The sequence below is a fragment of the Crocuta crocuta genome, unplaced genomic scaffold, assembly GCF_008692635.1.
Source record: "Crocuta crocuta isolate KB4526 unplaced genomic scaffold, BGI_CrCroc_1.0 scaffold26, whole genome shotgun sequence".
NCBI classification, from domain to species: domain Eukaryota; kingdom Metazoa; phylum Chordata; class Mammalia; order Carnivora; family Hyaenidae; genus Crocuta; species Crocuta crocuta.
The window spans coordinates 17,531,314-17,549,669 of record NW_027532249.1 but is presented as its reverse complement, the minus strand read 5'-3'; the positions used below and the strand labels follow the sequence as shown (position 1 = coordinate 17,549,669).

The window sequence follows — 18,356 nt, the reverse complement described above, 5'->3', positions numbered from 1 at the left end:
TAATTTGGGGCAAGTCATTTTCTCTAGTGCCCCTCAGTTTTCTTCTATGGAAAATCAGAAGGAGATTTAGTTATCTCTAAATTTCCCTGCAGCTCCAAAAAGTTAAAAAAAAAAAAAAAAAGGCCAATAGTTAAGAGGCTTTGCAAAAATGAAACCTTCAAATAAGTGACTTTTACACCTGTGGTTTACTTTATTATAGAGAAATTAAAGATGTGATTAAAAGAAAACATTCCTTTCTGATATTCTGTAATCATAGGGAATGTCTTTTATAAAAGAACAATCCAAATGATTTAATCTCATGCTAGCTCCATAAAAAAGTGAGTGAGCAGTTTTAACAGCATTAATGCCCCCTAATCTATATACTTTCNGTAAAAAAAAAAAAAAAAAAAAAGAGCCAGAATGGTAGGTGAGCAAGCACATCTGGGAAAGAGAACCTGAGACAGGTCTGTCATCTCTAGAGAACTGCACAAAAACTGCCACAGTCCCCTGCGCCCTGTGTCCCCCAGAGCAACAAGGAAAAGCGGTGAGCAGGCAGCTGACCTAAAGGGATCCACGGGGGTGAGGACAACCCCTGGCATGTGGACCCAAAGAGAGACACTATGCTGTAACAGCATTTTGCTCAGAAGATGCCAGAGTGACTAGTATCAGCAGCCAGAAATGGTAGAGCGATAGAGAACTCAGAGGTGGCCCCACTAGCCAGAGGAAGTCCTTGGAGTAGGCACTTCCTTCTAGAGGCTGTGATGCTGTTTCTGCTGCCCAGAACCTAAAAGAAAGAAAGGTAGGAAAGGATGAACCCTAAAATTGGCAAAGACTTCCTATGAGAAACTGAGAAAACCCAGAATGACTGAGTTTACTCACAATTGGTGAATAAGTCATTAAGTTATGTTACAGAAAACCAAAGAAAGTGTAACTTGTACATATCTGGGTGTGTGGCCTGTGAGAGTCGGACTGAGTTCACTAAAGAGTGAAATGAAGGATGAAGAACTTAGATAATACAGATCACTCTTTTAGGAATTTTGGCTATAGAAGGGAAAATATAGGATGGTAGACCTATACAGTTTTATTTTATTTGAAGATGAGAGAGACAAGTGTGTATATATGTTAGACAAATGTGTACATATATATGTATATGTGTGTATATATGTGTATGAACAACCAACAAAACTGAACAGGTTGAAGACATGGAGGAAAACGAAAGATTAATGGAGGGAAATTTATGAGGAGGAAGAAGATGAAGATCCAAAAGGCACATTGGGAAGGTTAGCTTTGATTGGCATATAAATCTTTTATACTAAAAAAGGAAAAAAGAAAAGGAGAAATGTTCAATACAGAAAACTTGTAGTCAGCAAGAGATGACCTATATTTAGATTGTTAATTTTAAATTATTAATATCATAAATGAAGGAAGGATCGCTACTGATCCCACCGATGCTAAAAGGCTGATTTAAAAAATACTACAAACAACTTGGTGCCTCAACACTTGGCAACTTAGATGAAATAGACCAATTTTTTTAAAAGACACGAACTATCAAAACTCACACAAGGAGAAACAGATATCCTGAATAGCCCCATATCTACTAAGGAAATTGAATCAGTAATCAATAATCTTTCAAAAAGAAAGTGTCAGGCCCAGATGATTTTGCTGGTGAATTCTATCAAAGATGTAAGGAAGAAATGACACAGTTTTTCCACGATCTCTTCCACAACGCAGAAGGAAAGCTTCCAAACTCATTCTATGACGTGATATTACCAAAAGCATATGAAAACATCAAAAGAAAGAAAATCTACAGGCCAATATTTCTCATAAACAAAGATGTAAAAATCCTCACAGAAACTGATCATTTTCTAAACTATAAAATGAGTTTCAACAAATTTTAAAAGACTGAAACCAGAGCATGTTCCCTGCTCACAAAGGAAATAAATTGGAAATCAGTAACAATAAGATATCTAAGGAAGCTCCATATATTTAGAAATTAATCAGCACACGTTTAAATAAACTATGGGTCACAGAAGAAATTACAAAAGAAATGTGAAAAGATTATATACTGAATGATAATAAAAATGCAGTATATCCGAATTTGTTGGCTACAGCTCAGGCAATGCTTAGATTCCCCCTTAAATGATTTTATCAGCATATATAAAATGTCTAAAGTTGATGACACGAAATTTCACTTAACAAGCTAGAAAAAGAGCAAAGTAAATCCAAAAGAAGTTGAAGGAAAGAAATCATAAAGACAAGAGCAGGAATCAATAAAGTGAAAGACAAACAATAGAGAAAACAATCAAAACTTTGTACTTTGAAAAGATCAACAACAAATTGATAAATCTTTTGCTAGACAACAACAGAGAAAGAAAGCAAAAATTACCATCAGTAGAAATAAAAGATACTATCAGTATAGATAAGGGATGATAGGAAAATATTATGAACAACTTTATGCCAACAAAGGTGACAACTCAGATAAAATAAACAAATTACTTTAAAAGTAGGGGCACCTGCGTGGCTCAGTATGTTAGGTGGCCAACTTCAGCTCAGGTCATGATCTTGCAGTTTGTGGGTTCAAGTCTCACATTTGGCTCAGTGCTGACATCTCAAAGCCTGGAGCATCCTTCAGATTCTGGGTCTCCCTTTCTCTCTGCCCAACCCCTGCTCACACTCTGTCTCAGTCCCCCTTAAAAATAAATAAATATTTTTTTAAAATGTAAGTACAACTTGTCAAAACAGATATAAATAAGATGAAATAGAAAATCTAACCATATATTTATTGAAGAAATCGAATTTATTATTTAAAAAAAATTCTCCACGAAGGAAATTCATGGCCTAAGTGGTTTTACTGGTAGATTCAATCAGCATTTTAGGAAAAAATAATTTCTATGCTTACATAAAATCTTTCAGAAAATAGAGAAGGAGGAACACATTTCAGCTTGTTTTATGAGACTAGCAATTCTGAATCTAACATTGTATAAAATGGATACTACATGTGAACAAGTAAGGTTTAACCAAGGAATGTAATAGTGGTTTAACATTAAAAACCCAATTAATGTAATTGATAAAATAATAATAAAATAACATTAAAAACCCAATTAATGTAATTGAAAATATTAATAAAATAAGAGAGATAAACCATAAGAGAGAATGAAACCATCATTTCAATCAAAGCAGAAAAAATATTTGATAAAATTCGACACTGTATGATTTTTTTTTAATTCTCAGAAAACTAGAAATTGAAGCTAACTATCACAGGCTGATATCAAAGGCTTTTCTCCAAAGACAGAGACCAGGTAAAGATGCTCATTCTCATCACTTCTGTTTAACATTGTACTGGAGTTCTTAGCTGTTGTGATAAGACAAGAAAAAGAAATAAAAGGCTTAATTATGACAAAGAAAATAAAAATTGTCTCTTTTTGCAGATGACATGATAGTATATGTAGAAAATCCCAAGGTATTTGCAAAACAACTACTAGAATTAGTATATAAATTTAATATTGCAAGGTATAAAGTTAGTATATAAAAATCAGCTGCATGTTTTAATATTAGCAGCAAACAGCTAGAAAAATGAAATTTTTAAAAGTCCATTCACAACAGTGTCAAACCCTGAAACTCTAAAGAATAAATTTAACAAAAAATGTGCAAAAATTTTACAATGAGAACTGTAATATTTAGCTTAACAAAGAAATAAAGACTTAAATACAGGCATATAAATTGGAGGGCTCAATATTATTAACAGGTTAATTCTTCCTGGGTTGATCTGTAGATTCAACCCAATTCCACTCAAAGTCCCAGTGGGTTTTCTGTAAAAATAAAAAACCTGTTTTTTAAATTTATGTGAAACTGCAAAGGACCTAAACTATCCAAAAAAAATGAAGTTAAAGGAAACATACCCTCTGATTTGAAGACTTGCAACAAAGCTACAGTAATCAAGACAATGAAGTAGTGGCATAAGATTTAATAAATAAATCAATAAAACACAAGGAAATAGATACACTCCTATATGATCCTTTAATTATAAACAAATTCAGCAAAACATTCCAGTGGGAAAATGCTGCTAGAGCCACTAGAAATCCACATGGAAAGAAATTAACCTTGGCCTCTACCTCAAAGTATGTACAAAAATTAATTTGAGATGAATCATAAATTTAGGCATAAAACCTTAAAACACTTAATACAAGTATAGGAGAATATCCTTTTGACTTGAGGGTAGGCAAAAGTTTCTTAGATTCCCTGGAGAGCAAATAGCCACAAAAGAAAAAAAAAATTAGTAGATTTCATGATTTTTTAAATTCTTCTTATCCAAAGACACTAGTAAGAAAAAAAAAATTAAACCAGGAATTAGAAGAAAATATTTACAGAACATTTATCTGACAAATGATTGGTATTCAGGAAAGGTAAAGAACCCTCACTATCTTTATTAATAATACAAAGACGAGCTAACCAATTAAAAATGGCCAAAATGTGCTCACTATCACTAGTTATCAGAGAATAAGAAAACCACAATAAGATACCACTACAAGTCTGAGTTCAGCAAGGTGGGGAGGCATAAGCCTTCCACAATGAGGGTGCCAGATGCTAGTGAACAGCAATTCAGTCTATCTCCAGAATAATCACCCTTAAAGTGAGAGCTATGATTTCTACATCTTTCAAATCCCAGTTTGATTGAGATAATCCTAAATACCATGAAAAACAAAATACTTGTGTTTTAGTATTTATAGTATTCCTTACTAGTTGTTTCATTTTGTTTGATTTCCATATTCCTTTCAACGTTCTTAAAGAAAAATATTATAATTTTTGTATAATAAATATTTTCCCATAGTCTGAAATATAACATAGGAATCATTGAACATTTGAAGAGTGAATGAATGAAAAAAAAATGAGTGAAACCATAAATGTCTAAGTTGATGTTTTTGACCATGATTTTTTATAGTAAAATTAAAGATCATTATCAATGATCTTTAGATCATCTTACATATAAAATAACTATACTCCTAAAAGCTAAAAACACATTTTTAAATATCTTAAAATCTGAGCTCATTTTTCTAGCAAATAATTTTTTTAACTTAAACTTAGTTTTAGATCACTGAAATATTACCATTGAGAAAAATTTTGAAAATGTTTTCTTCTTTTCTTTGGTTTTTTGGGGGGGCACAAATGAGCGAGGATGGAAAGAGAGAAGGAGAGGGAGAGAATCCCATGAGGGCCAGAGAGACAGGGAGAGAGAGAGAGAGAGAGAGAGAGATGGGAGAGAGAGGCAGGGCTCAGCCGATGTGGGGGTTGTACTTACAAACAACCTGAGATCATGACCTGAGCCCAAGTCAGATGTTTAACTGCCTGAGCCACCCCCACGACACTGAAAATGTTTTATTATAAATAACCTGAAGAAGAAACACCTGCTCTGAGCTATCTATTCCTGAGATTTTTAGCATGTACATAGGAGGTACAAATTTTATACAATTTTTATAAAAATAGGTTAAGACTAAATTTTTGGCACCATGAACCTGAAATAACTATAATCATCTTTACATTGAAAAGGACAAAAGAAAATCCAATCTTTTTTTTGAAAATTCAACCTTTTATGACATGGTTTTAATTTTCTTGGATGATAGCTGCAAGATTTTAAAATTCAGGATAAAACTGGGCTGCCAAATCTGGCTACCTACTGCATTAGTGGTGGTAGTAACAGCTGTAGTAGTATTTTTTATAATGCTTGTGACTACAGTTATCCTCAAGTCCTTTGTAAATACAAATGAAAGCATTTCAATGTAGACCTGACATTTTATGGTAAACAGCTAGTAAAATGCTGACCATTTCAAAATTTTAAAAAAATGAAAATTCACCATTACCTTCTGAATATTGCCACAGAGATTTAATAAAGGCCTTTCAATCTCTATGCTAGAAAAACCCATGAGAGGTCCTCTCTCTCTTTTGTCTCCTCTCATTCATTGGTTCACCCTCCAGTACAACCACTGCCTCCGCAACACAGCCCTGAAGTCAGTGCTTTATCCAGAGCCCCTGCCTGTACTTCCCAGGGATTCCTGCAGTAGATTTCTAACAGCTCCCCTTCAGTCCATCAGTATTGTCATTTGAGTTACCTTCTTAGAACATCAACATCATCCCTCTCACTAAACCTTCCTGAGAGGAGGGGACACAATAAATACAACCTCCACAAATCACACTTTAGAGGAATATTTCCTGACATGAGATTATGCTCATGATAACTGAGTGGACAAATCAAATTATAAATGAGTATATTCAGTAGAATTTCAGTTTTTAAATACTGTACACTTTATAATATGTGTATTATTGAAATAATGGCTTTGAAGCACAGTAGGATTTTTTTTTTTTCCCATTTCTGTGTAGTGACCTGTCTGGAGTGAGTTTGGGACTTCAACTACCTGGTTGGGGCTGGGGTTAGGCACCTAGAATTAGACCAATCTAGCAGAAAGAAGAAATACAAAGACAAAGAAAAATACAAAGATAATATTCAGCTTTTGATTACTGAGATGAAGTTTTGAAATAGTGTTGAAAGCCACTCTTTACCAAGAAGAACTGACTTTTCAAAGTTCTCTTAGCTCCCATTGAAACCCTTAACATAGAAGCAACCAGATTAGTGACCAGATCATAAGAGTTGCTTCAATGTGAACAAAAACTCGGCATATGAGAGAGCAGTCATTCTCTAACTTCTGATCTCAGAGCCCCTTCATGACTCTTGAAAATTATTTAGGACCCTAATAATTTCTACTGTTTTAACTACTGATAGTTGTTTGTTTACATGGATTAGATATATTGAGAGTTACCACATGCCGTAGAACTGAATGTCTTTGGCTCAGCAAAATCCATATGCTAAAGCCCTAATCCCCAGTGTGATGTTATCTGGAAGTGGGGCTTTGGGGAGCCAATGAGGGTTTGATTAGGTCATGAGGGTAGGGCTTTCATGATGGGATTACTGCTCTTGTAAAAATGAAACAAGACATGAGAACTTTCTCTCTGCCATGTAGGATACAGCAGGGAGATGGCCATCTCCAAGCCAGGAAGAGAGTCCTCCCTGGAATCACCACAATCTACTGCCACTTTGATCTTGGATCTTTGCCAGAACTGTCAGAAATAAATGTTTGTTGTTTAAGCCACTCAGCCTATGATAACTTTGTTAATGCAGCCCAAACTAAGACTAATTAGAAATTAAAGCTGAGAAATTTATTTATTAATGCCCCTAAGATAGTAATAAATCTACCACACTACCATAGATTACATATTTTTATGAAAAATCTATTTTTCAATCCCAAAAGAATGAACAAGAGGAATGGCATTGTTTATATTTTTGCCAACCTATCTAATGTTTGGCTTAATGAAAGGCAGCTGGATTCTTATATCCGCTTCTCCATACAACCTGTTGTGATATATTATACTGGTTAAAGTATAGGGGGAAAAAAATCCAGCCTCACACATATGGAGCTGGGAAAGAAGTATTTTAACACCTTTTCAGGTAATTGTAGATATTCACTGATATTATGCCAAAGCTCTACAATTAATAGTTTCTTAAATGTTACTGACGATGTGGAATCTGAAACCACATAAATGAACATTCATTCATACTGTTACATTAGAGCCCATTTCTTTATCTTGCATTCTCAATGGATTATTAACCCATACATTATTTTAAACATCATGTATTGATCATTTGAAAATTAGTTCACTGAGTTATGTAGATTTTCCAAATGTTGACATATTTTATTCTACAGTGTCAAAAATCACAACAGTTACCATCATCACAATCTCATTCAGAAAAAATCTGTAAATATTGGGAAGCTGTCAAGTTCATGATAGTAGATACAAGTTTTCCAGACATCTACTTTTTGGTTGAAAGCCCAAATGTTATTATTGGCCACAAATACTTTCAATGTAATGAAATGACAATCTCGCTTCATTTGTTTTTGAGACAATACCTACCAAAAATTCAAGTCTGACCAATCACAGTTTATCTGTTCACCACAGTTTATCACAGTATCATAGTTAATCCATTGTTCTTTCAGGTAAAAACAGTGATCCCTGGGAAAAACTTCTAATTCAGCTCACAATCGATCATTGCAGACATGCTTTCCCTCAAAACAACTGTCAAAATTCAATGTAAATCGGAAATATTTTACTTGTGGGGCGCCTGGGTGGTTCACTCTGTTAAGTGTCTGACTTTGGCTCAGGTCATGATCTCACTGTTCATGAGTTCAAGCCCCGCATTTGGCTCTGTGCTGACAGCTCAAAGCCTGGAGCCTGCTTCGGATTCTGTGTCTCTGTGTCTCTCTGCCCTCCCCTGCTCACACTCTGTCTCTGTCTCTGTCTCTCTCTCTCTCTCTCTCTCTCAAAAATCAACATTAAAAAAAATTTTAATCTTAAAAAAAAGAAGCAATTTTCTTGTACTTCCTAGTTAGCCCCACAGAGTATTAAAAAGGTGTGTAATTGTTCAAATTTTTTTTGCTTTTATCAAAGAATTTCCTAAGTGAAACTAGCAAGTTATTTTTGTTTGAATTTTTCTCTTTGTCTTGATGAGTATGTGTGTGTGTGAGGGAGGGTGTGGGTGTGTACTGCATGGTTTTATGAATATAATGATTTCTAGTAGAGTTCAGAGCTCCTGCCTTGATTACTGCTAAGGAGCCAGCAAGTTTTGCCTACATCGCTTTTGTACTATCGGTGCAAACATCAGAGCAGAGTGTAAGGGGGAACCAATTTCCCAATATTTTTGTGAAAATTGTTTTGATCTCATGGACCCCCTAAAAATGTCTCAGAGACCCAGAGATCTGTGAGTTACAATTTAAGAACTCCTGACACAGAGGAGCTACATCCATCCTTTCTTGCCCAAGGGAACAAGAGGAAAGAGCAGTAAAAGAAGCCAGAAGTAAGTCACCTGGACCTGGAAAGGTCTGGGGAGGACAAGGACCTGGGCAAACCAGGAGGGTGTGAGAGAGGATCCTGGAAATGCCCTTTGTAGCAATTTCCAGCGAGACACGGGTGCTGGTGAGGTCAGGCAGCACTGGAAGCTAGGTACGGAGTGAGTCTCAGGGAGCACTTCTGCTTCCCTGTGGCCTGTGCAATGCCTGGAGGAAACCCAGAGGTTTCCATGAGCCCACTGAAGGGCCACAAGGTGCTGGGAGGAGACCATTATGAGACGCAGACTTATTTGGCAAAGACCAGGGACTCCAGCAGTGGGTACCAGTACGTCATGTCAAGAGACCAGGGGGAGCAGGGCATCTCTCAGTCAGGAGTAGATCAGAGCAGCCCCTCTGCCCCAGAGTTCAGGCCCCCAGCCAGAAGGCTCATCGTTTGCTTTATATACTCAACTGTCACCTTGGAGAGAAGGGAAAGGAGGAGAAATCTGCAAGACTGAGCACTGAACTCTGGAGTCTAGTTCATCTGAAAGGAACTATTTAAACTAGCATGGATAGGAACTTAAACTCTGAAAAGACTGAATATTGAAACCAAAAGTAAATCCTTTTAAGCCTGAGATATTGCTCATTCTTGAGCAATATTTCCATACTAGCCATCAGGATAGGTCCTCCTAAGGAGCTGTAGAATCGCCTAGAAAGCAGCCATTGTTTGCGTAAGTTCATATGTCAGGAAACTATGTTCAGTGTTACCAGTAGTTATCGCCGGGTGGTAGAATTATGGATGTTTCTATTATCTTTTCAGGCTAATCTGAATGCTGTTAATTTTTTATGATAAAGAATCATTAGTTTAATAATCAGAGAATATGTGCTCATGTCATATCACCTGGAAGATAATGTTCATATTTCTGAATGTGGAGGGAAAATGTTCTTCCTTCTGACCCTGCTTCATCTCCTGATCTTCCTCTTCCACCCGAGTCCCTGCCACAAATGTCTCCTTGCGTCCCACAGGTCAAGCTTGCTCAGGGCTTTGAAAAACTCTAGCAAGATTAGCACACAATCTTAAATGGAGAAGCAAACCCCTATGGCAAAAGACAAGTCAGAGCTCATACAGCATTTGCATGAGCCCCAACACATCTTTACATAAATAGGGTATAATCAGCCACTTTCAAAAACTCACTTGATTAGCTAATATGTGAAACAAAAAAACTTCTAGCGTAATAAAAAGGAAACAAAACAAAATGTTGAGTAACTTCTTAGAGCTGCCCTGTGAAATACCAGAGCCACTCAGTCACATGCTGCCTATTGACTACCTGAAATGAAACAAGTCAAACTGAGAAACTGAATTTTATTTCATTTTAATTGGTTTAAAATTAAAAACTGCCACTCCATTCAATTCACAGACGTCATTAAAGTATATTTGTGGCTCTGTTCTTTCAACCCTATGTTTTAAGACATCTGAACGCCAATCGTGTATTTTTAATGACAATTTAGCATCTGAATGGAGAGAGCCTCTAAATGTAGAATGCTTAACAAAATTCAGATACTTTGGGGGAAAAAAACTGTTAAGTGTTTTAGTGCTAATTTTTATATTGATTTCATATTGCAGTGATGATTTTCCCACATATGAGATTAAATAAAATACAGTATTATAATTAAGTTTACCTGTTTGTTTTTACTTTTTAAATGTAGCCACGAGCAAATTTTAACTATCTACATGGCTTGCATTACATTTCTACTGAATAGTGTGCTGCGTTCAATCTTGTGGTAGAATTAAACCTAAAATCACTTTATTCGCTGTACTGAGTTTTCATTCTTTTGACTGGTACCATAAGCCTACTTAAAATCCTTCCAAATTGCAACTAGAAATAGTATTATTTTTTTTCTGGCAGTTGTCTCTCTTGACTACTATCATCTCCAAGCTACCTAACCAGGTTTTTGTGGTGTGTGAGAGATGAAATACTTAGAATGACTATGTACTTCAGAGGGGAATCTTTATGTTACTGCAATGGTGTCACTCCTATATCTCTTTAAACCTAGAAAGTTCTGTCTTTATTTCAGAGCCAGGCTAGTGAAAAGTGTCTCCAGACATTGGGCTCCAGACATTGAGTACTTTTGTATGAAAGCTAACAGTACTTTTCTATTTGCCATTATGACTCGGTTCCCTTTGTCTCAGCTTTGTGGCGAAGGATTGAACAATTAAAACTTCCCAGCGGCCCCTTTTCTTAACTCTTAATAAAGCCCTAGCAAGTGCTTCTGTCCCTTATTCACAGCGATGGCTTTTGCCTTTAATGAAAAAAACTGGGAATAGTTTCCAGAGCTTTCAGAACTTTTTCCATTGAAATGCAAACACTCCTCTGGCACCTCTGAAAATTCTGAGAAATTGTTGTGTTTTGGCAATGTTTCCAGAAAACCTGGCATTCTTCTCCTGATCGTGGCTGGTTTAAGTTCTCCTTCCAAGTGTGTTCAAGTCAAGTCAGCGGTTGACTGTCTCTTGCGGGGCAAACCCCCAACTTGAACACTGAACAAAAGAGTAACTCTTTCATCCCTCATTTGGGATTGTGACCAGTAAACTTCACAACGCTACCTTGACACACCTCCTCTGCAAGCATTAGCTTCCTAACACCCACCGTCCTCCTTAACCCTGTTCGTGAACAACCACAGCCCTGTGGGCAGCTCTTGCAGTAACTATGCACACATGGGAACAAAGGTCACTTGTGCACTGTAAAGATAATGATAGACATTTTCTTGGATTCTCTAATGCAGCCATTCTAACTGGTCTTCAAAATGTCCATCCACAATTTTTATTATGCCACGCAACAGCCCATGCTCTCTTTTCCAATGTATCAGTGTAAAATGAAGCCACTCATCTTTTCAACCTTCATTTCTCAATAGGATAAGTAGTCCAAATGGGTAAACCAAGAAAGCAATTGCTGTATGTTCAGTGAACACAAACTAGAAGCAACTCAGATATGTCCTCCTTATTTATTATCTACAATATCCGACCTGGCTTTCATAACACCATCATATAATAATTGAAAAGATGTTTTATTCACTGTCTTACCTGGATTCATCTTATCTCGTGAGTAGGAATCATGCCCGGTTTTTCTTTTGTGGTTCACAGACTAAGCTCATGGATACTTATGTAATGATTGTGGCTTAAGACAAAAACTTATCTAACAGCTCCAAGTATGTTGGAGGAACAAACAGGCAAATTCAAGCTCAAACAGGTGATAGAGAGATCTCATCTGGAGTGCAGCTAAAAGTGGCTAATGCACATGTGAGCAGAGCAAGAAAAATACAAGAAGGAATAAGCTTTTTGCTATTAGTTGCTATGCAATCTTTTGACCTAGTAAATCATCTTCAATCTCCATACTCACCCAGTATCCAATACTTAAATATCATAACAAAACCCAAATTAAACTGTTTATGAAAAATTGTGATATAAGATTATATATAAAAAATACAAGTCTCATAAATACCATATGATTTTACTCATATGTGGAATTTAATAGACAAAATAAACAAAGAAAAAAGAGATGAACAAACAGATTTCTAAATACAAAGAAGGGAGGTGGGTGGGGGGATGGGGAAATCAGTGAAAGGGATTACGAGTACACTTGATGCTCACTGAACAATGTATGGAATTGTTGAATCATTATACTGTACACCTGAAACCAATATAACACTGTAGGGTAATTACACTTGAATTTTAAAAATTAATTAATAAATGGGGATGCCTGGGTGGCTCAGTCAGTTGTACGTCTGACTTTTGACTTCAGCTCAGGTCATGATTTTGGTTTTTGAGATGGAGCCCCGCATAGGGCTCTGCACTGGCAGCGCGGAGCTTGCTTAGAATTCTCTCTCTGCCCTTCCCCCCTCTGTCTTTCTCTCTCTCTCTCTCAAAACAAATAAATAAACTTTTTTTAAAAAAATCGATAAATAGAAGTGTCTGACTGGCTCAATCACTTAAGTATGACTCTTGGTTCTGACTCAGGTTACCGTCTCACAGTTTTGTAGATTCAAGTCCCACTTCAGGCTCAACACTGACAGCGTGGAGCCTGTTTGGCTTTCTTTGTCTCCTTCTCTCTCTCTGCCCTTCCCCCACTTGCACTGTCTCTGTCTCTCTCAAAATAAATAAATAAACTTTAATTAATCAATTAATTAAAATTAATTAATCAATAAAAATCCAGCTCTCTATGTTTATCAACAAGTCTCTCTAGGATTCTGGTTCATCTTCTGAAAGTGAGGAAATAGGAGTCGATGACATTTGAATTCCAATGAGTCTATAGGTCTGAGCCATGATTCCTTATATACTATAGGCCTAAATAAAGTTTTTTAGGCCTGGAGCCCAAAACAAAATCTAAAACTCAGCCCTAATTTATAACAACAGAGTTGGTATATCCAGGTAATAGTAATGTTTTTGAAAATGCAAGCGTTTTAAAAACCGAATGGCAGAAAATATCAAAATACAAAACAACTTTTAGCCATTAGTCTATCACTAGAGTTCACACCAGACATTAGAGGTCTCAGGCACAGTGCCAAGCACATGGGATGTGTCCAAGAAATTTGTCTCAGGGGACCCTCTCTGAGACCCCAGAGAGCAGTTGTGGAAAACTGCTGACCACACCGCACATCTCCTGGATATTATGCGAACAAGGAAACAAGGCCATCATCTGCATAAGCCCTGTGGTCAGGGAGGCACTCTTTCTGGACCTCCCCTCCCAACTACTCTTTTCCCACCAACTCTCCACTCCACTCCATGCTGGCCATGAAATAATTTTCAGAAGCAGGGGGGTGGGGGTTCCTGCATGGCTCAGTCGGTTAAACATCTGACTTCAGCTCAGGTCATGATCTCGCAGTTGGTGAGTTCGAGCCCTGCATCGGGCTCTGTGCTGACAGCTCAGAGCCTGGAGCCTGCTTCAGATTCTGTGTTTCCCTCTCTCTGCTCCTCCCCTGCTCACACTCTATCTCTCTCTCAAAAATAATAAATAGGGGCGCCTGGGTGGCTTAGTCGATTGAGCGTCTGACTTCAGCTCAGGTCATGATCTCATGATTCGTGGTTCGAAGCCCGCAACGGGCCTTGTGCTAACAGCTCAGAGCCTGGAACCTGTTTCAGATTCTGTGTCTCCCTCTCTCTCTGACCCTCCCCTGCTCACGCTGCCTCTGTCTCTCTCAGAAATAAACAAAAGATTACAAAAATAAGAATAATAAATAAACATTAAAAATTTTTTTAAAAAAGAAATACTCTTCTGAGTATTTTCATACCCTTTTGTAGGCTCCAGGACGCGGTTTCAGCGGGGCTCAAACTTGAGGCTGTAACTGAAGTTCCAGTATTAACAGCCCAGCTACAAGCTATGAATTGTAAATGGCAATAAATTTAGGAATCCAAAGTACTTTAAAATTACCATTTGCAAGGCACAATGTGTTGTTTGGAAACAATCTATATAGCACAATAAGCTTTCCTTTTATATCACACACACACACACACACACACACACACACACACACACAATCTTTTCTTACAAGCTAATATTCCAGCTAGAGAGACTGGGGAGATGAGTACAGGCTATGTGATGAATGCTTTATTCTGAGAAATGCAGTGAACTTACTACTTACCACTAGGAGAAAACAACATATTTTTCTTAGAGACAAGAAATTAGGTATAACATATTAGAAAACGATTCAAATGGGAAAATAAGATTTTGAGTAAGTGACCTACATAGGTGAAAAATGAAAATGCTTTTAAATCCATTTGCTCAGTCTTATAATCTTCCAAGTAATCAAACTGACAAAGGAATCAGAACAATCAAGTGAGTACCAATATTGGGGACATGACCTCTGCAGTTAGATCACAGATGCACTCAGTTCTGACCACTGGGCTGAACGTCCCCTATTTAGAAAGCCATCTTGGGGTTCTACCACATGACACCGAACAGTATAGGAGATCACAGGATCGAGGGCACACGAAGCTGAGAGAGCTAGCCAGAGCAGCAAGCTGCTTCAAATCAGCTCTTCTGTTACAAAGCAAACAGGGTGACGTGTCGGTCTGCAGAGAAATAAAATGAAAAATTGCTTTCAAAAGCCTCACAATGGTCCCTGCTTTGAGGCATTGGAAAAAATTGATTTCAGTAATTGAAAGTGAGTTTCGCTGTGCATGAAAAATCAGCTTCACAGAAGATTCTGCCTACATGGCCCACCGACTTTGGCGATATTGAAATTAAGATTCGTCTATACCCACAAACGGGCAAGCAAGCCAGGTGGGCTAAAATCTGTGTATCCTTTTCCAGATGTCTCTAAACATAAGTCTAAAAGTTAGTTACTACAAATGCCAATTAAGATCTTCTGGACATGATGGCAAATTGCTTTCCTCATATGGCCCTGCTACCGAACCTTAACCAAATGAAAGATGAACCCAATCTGGATTGAAATTTTTTTTCACCTAGTAAGGGAAACACTGTCACAGACAGCCACAGCCCTCAAACACAGTCCAGGCAGCCAAATTATTTTGTCTGAAAATCTATCTTCTCAATTCTAAATAATGAGTTTAAATCCCCCCCCTTTTTTTTTCTGTGAGTAGAAATCTAAACCAAAACAAAACAAAAATACCAAGCTTAAAGTCACATCCTTAAAGATAGGAAGGGATTTGGGGGTGATCATCTGATTTATCACTCTGCTTCCAAATAAGACCATGCCTCAAATGTTCCAAAACAGCCAAAATAATATATCCAGTCTTTTAATGAGCTTCAGGGAAGATTACAATACTCTATGTCAGGTGTCTGTTCTGGAATTGTTAAATCTTTAAAGTTTAATTCTTCATACTGAAATTCCATCCATCTCCAGTGTAAGCTGAAGCAATTGAACATGAATTTCTAGAACCTTCACCAAGCCCTGGAATCACTTTGCCTTTCCATCTTCTCCAGCTTGCTAACCCTCTGGTGGTCACATGACTGCTGCTTAACTACACCAGTCACAACTACACCAGACATGATGTATGGGAAGACGTAAGAACAGAAACTGGCATACAGTAAGAGCCAGGAAAAAAAAAATGTTAGTGATGTCATCATGATGACAATCGGCCCAGGTGACACGGCGAGTCACTTTGATGTTGCTCTACCAAACACTGGATTGTTTTTCAAAGTGACCACTGCACCAAGCGTGACATAACCCTCTCTTTCAGTTTTCCTATCCCTCTTCCTGACTGCAGAGCGCTGCTAAACAAAATTATATAATGCGGCCAATCTCCCTACAAAAGCACGCAATGTATGGGGCCCCTGGATGGCTCAATTGGTTAAGCGTCCAACTTTGGCTCAGGTCATGATCTCATGGTTTGTGGGTTCGAGCCCCACATCGGGCTCTGTGCTGACTGCCAGCTCGGAGACTGGAGCCTGTTTCAGTCTGTGACTCCCTCTCTCTCTGACCCTCCCCTGCTCACTCTGTCTCTCTCTCTAAGAAATAAATTTTTAAAAAAACATTAAAAGAAAAAAGAAAAAAGCATGCGAAGTCCAAATGTACTCCAAATGTACTCTTAGCGGACCAACACCTTATTACGTATCTCAGGTGCCCTCCCTAGCACACTTCCTCAATAAATCACTCCACATCTTCTCCATCTTAATTCTTTTCCACCCGAAATCGCTTCTCCTACATGATCTCCTCAGGAATGGATTTTCGCACTATTTTGCATACCCTGGTGCCTCGCATAAATACCTGAAAGATATTTTGTTCAATGCATATGTATCTGAATGAATCCAAAAGAACAGTAGTCAGGGTAGTTTCTACACAACCTTCCATTTCCTTTTTTCTAAAGAATTGGGGAAGGTCTCAGCCAAATGCAGGTCAGGAATGGTTTTCTGCGTTCATCTGTTTTGTCATCTTGTTTCCATGACTTTACTGTCCTCCCACATCCGAAGTTATGTCGCAACTAGGTCTGCATCACAATGGTTACTGCGGTGACATCTAGAATCTACATATACTTGGACAGCTCCAGCCAATTCTATTCCTACCAGGAATTGACGAATTATGCACAAATGACAGGACGTGCTGCACATGCTCCCTTTGACCTGACACTTCAGCATTTGCTGAGAATGCTCTCTCCCTCTCGCTCAGTCTTCTGGCTCCGGGGTCATCAAGTCCATTCCTAATGTTTACATGACTAGGTCCCTCCCTTCTCTTCCCAGTCTCAGCTCCATGCTACACCATGCAGAGCCTTGCACACATAATTATGGACACCCCAGCCCAAATTCCTCTGCTACATACACATGCCTCTGCTAACAGTTTTTCTTTGCCATCCCAAAGTTTACACACATCAGCTGTGCAGTCCAGGTAGAGAGAGGGATGCAAAAGAGGCTGGCCCAAGCCCTGAGAGCCGAGAACTCCAGAATCCCAGTTATGGGCATGGTATGTGATCTGGAGAGGCTCTGATGTGGCCGGGGGCTCTGTGCCCCCAGAGTCGGGGTAGAGCCTTCCAAAGCACAGCCCCCAGCAGGGCTCCATTGCCCAGGACTGAGAACAGCACTACCGCCATTTTCATCATACTCGGATCTGCAAAAGAGGTACCAATGGATGGCAAAACCCTATCAGTTGAAAAATGCAAATCCCCTTATTCTAAAGTAATTAATTCTGTAATGATTTCTGTGCTGCGCTATCAAATACTCCTTGATCTGTGGTAGCCTGAAGGACTAACCATTTTTTTACCCTTCAGATGAGGTACACACAAATCTTCATTTTCCTCCCTTTCCTCATTCCCTCTTGATCTAAGGCATTTCCCTCTGCCAGAAGGCATTTCCTCTCTTCCTTCTCTCCTTTCTCAAAAGGGTGCCATTCTTCACGTGGAGGCAGCTTGCACACACGGATGGTACACAAGGTGTATACAGAATGGACTTCTCTGAAATTACTTACTAAACCTAATATGATTATAAAAAATCTAGCATGTCAAACCAGTTATATTATTGCATAGACTGATGCTATGTAAAAATCTGAATTGACTTTATATATATATTAGATATATATATTATATGTATGTATTTAAGTAATATAGATAGATAGATAGATGATAGATAGATATACAGAGAGAGAGAGTGATAACAGTAAGGAGTCGATTTAGATATGGCAAAAATGATGAAGGTGGATTAAAATGATAGAAATTTGGGAAATGTTCTACAGAAGAACTCGTTAGAAAACGATACACAGCCCTTGTCCTGGGTCTTTCACTTCACGGCTGTACAAACGGGACCCTTACAAGGCTGGCTTTCCTCATCTCCCCATCTCACAGATGCATTTGGAAGATCAGTGGAGAAATACATGGATAGGTTATAATGTGGTTCTCTCCAAGGCTGACCTTCTCTCTAATCTCAGTCCTCACATTTTCGAGATTCTGCCTTTCTCAGCTGGGCTTTGCATTTCAGTAATTCCAGGTTTTTCCTATTCATTGCCATTGGCTCATTCTCGCCTTCTCATTTGGATTTCCAGTGTCCTAGAAATGAAGTCCTCTAC

At 38.0% G+C, this 18,356-nt stretch overlaps 1 long non-coding RNA gene across 2 annotated transcripts in view; it reads right to left on the bottom strand.

The window, feature by feature from the left end:
• Nucleotides 1-18,356, bottom strand: part of LOC144243107 (uncharacterized) — a 67,689-nt gene that overhangs the window by 33,146 nt on the left and 16,187 nt on the right. Inside the window, exon 1 of one of the 2 annotated variants that reach the window (XR_013338537.1) lies at nucleotides 16,572-16,737. The exons of the other annotated variant lie outside the window; for it this stretch is intronic. This is a non-coding gene — a long non-coding RNA (uncharacterized LOC144243107). Of the gene's footprint in view, nucleotides 1-16,571; nucleotides 16,738-18,356 lie in introns of those variants that run through there. 2 annotated transcript variants of the gene reach the window in all.